This window comes from Oratosquilla oratoria, chromosome 34 (genome assembly GCF_046742065.1).
Source record: "Oratosquilla oratoria isolate Oo_2021 chromosome 34, ASM4674206v1, whole genome shotgun sequence".
NCBI classification, from domain to species: Eukaryota; Metazoa; Arthropoda; class Malacostraca; order Stomatopoda; family Squillidae; genus Oratosquilla; species Oratosquilla oratoria.
In genome coordinates, this window is record NC_134810.1 from 42789990 (window position 1) to 42791906 (window position 1917).

General features: G+C 40.7%; 1 long non-coding RNA gene across 1 annotated transcript; it reads left to right on the top strand.

Annotated features, from left to right (window-relative positions):
- The first annotated feature begins 295 nt into the window (after positions 1–295).
- On the top strand, positions 296–1457 carry LOC143018268 (uncharacterized). The gene is made up of 2 exons (XR_012965741.1): positions 296–415; positions 911–1457. It is a non-coding gene; the product is annotated as an uncharacterized LOC143018268 (long non-coding RNA).
- The last annotated feature ends 460 nt before the right edge of the window (positions 1458–1917 follow it).

The following is a 1917-nucleotide window of genomic DNA, read 5'->3' on the forward strand; positions in this document are numbered from 1 at the left end:
TGTGTGTGTGTGTGTGTGTGTGTGTGTGTGTGTGTGTGTGTGTGTGTGTGTGTGTGTGTAAGTGTGTGTGTGTGTGTGTGTGTGTGTGTGTGTGTGTGTGTGTGTGTGTGTGTGTATGTGTGTGTGTGCAAATTTAATTTTTAGCAATTTCTTTCATGGTTGTTAAAAGTAAAGTGAACATTAGCCCTCAGTATTATTTCCCATTTTTTTATTTACCAACAATATTACCCTCGTTACTTTAAGTAATATTCAATTCTTATTCTTATTATCTGCCTGTACATGCTTCTCTAGCAGATTGTTGTCCACCAATTATACCGAGACATGTGCGTCCCTGCGTTCTCGAGTGCTATGGCAAAGATGACTGTCCTGGAGGCGAATTGTGTTGCTTCAATGGCTGTGACTATGAGTGTAAAAAGTAAGCATAACTGATGCTTTTTTTTTCTATAACGAAAACCTGTTTGTATTGCCCTCTGCCTACGACCCATCCTTTTACTTTTTTTTCTATATTGTTTGCTTTTTCGCTTCCGATCCACCCATTTGGACTATAACGAAAGGTCTAATCTGACAAAGAAGTGGTTTTAAACCTCCAACCCTAAATGGCTTGAGCAATCAACAGTGGCATTAGTATTGGTGAAATGAAACCACTGTGCATTATAAGACAACTATCCTTTCGTCGGATCTCCTCACACATTCCTAAAGATGGTTGCATCTGTCAAATTTGTGCATTGGTTTGACGTAATCGTTTCAATTAGTTTTTACAAAATTAATTCATGGGTGTGCGTATGTGCAGACATAAAAAAGAATTACTAAGGGAGCAGAGTACTATGAATTCAACAAGCATTTTTACATGCGAGAAATCAAAATTCTCGACAGCCGTGACCTTTGTTAACATTCCTTTGTCTTCTTCCAGACCCTACGAAAATTGTAACATGACCAAGCCATAGTTACAACCGATGGTCCTCAACAGTACCCGGAAGATTCATCTTAACAGTGTTCCATCTAGGATGTAATGTGACAACCCACGTCTGTTCTGATATTCTCTCCCTGAAAAAGAAAAATAAGTAAATGAATAAAAAATGAATTGAATAAAATGATAATAGATAAAAAGAATAAGAAAACTAGCGGTGCAGGCAGATGCATCCACACATAAAATACTTGGTCGGCGTTGTTGAGTTTCGGAACCTAACCTGGATTCGATAAGCAACTCCAAGAAAAGCTGCAGGCTTCTTTCGTTATCCCAGTGTCAAATTGGTCTCCTTCAGCCATTTGTTGCCTCCCTCAGCCACTTTCCAGATTTACCCCCTAATGTGTCTTTAGATGCAGCTTTGGCACTCTCTGTAAAAGACAAAAATGTATAGCATCGCATGTACAACAGAAGCAATATCACCAACTATATAATCAACTTGTGTGGTGAAAAACTGATTGTACTGGGTCAAAGAATAAAAGCATGTCTTCAGCTTTAAGCCATTCTTATTCCTCTGGAGCGTAAGTGTCAACTCAGCTGATTAGAATCACCTGGGTTTAGCCAGAATAAAACTCTTAGACACGCCCGTTCCACGTGTTATTCGAGAGTGCACCTTCGTCACTCTTCACACGGTAAGCGGTGGAGGCCCAGTGTAAAAATGGGGAACAGCACAGTTCGTCAGCAGTCAACACGACTTGGAATCCCTTTTTAGGGATCACCTCTCAACCCACACGGAGAGGAGGCAAGAATAGATGCCCTAAGCATGGCCTCCCCAACCTATGGGGCCCCGAGGGGCCGGAGTCTAATCTCCGGAATGGGTCGCCTGTGTTTTTATTTCACACAATTAAATATTGCCCCTGCCATCCTACCACAATGATATATCTTCGTTTGTCTTCCCCTTGTATGTGGGTGGCTAATAAAGGTATATTACAAAGGGAAAATAGTGTATTAGA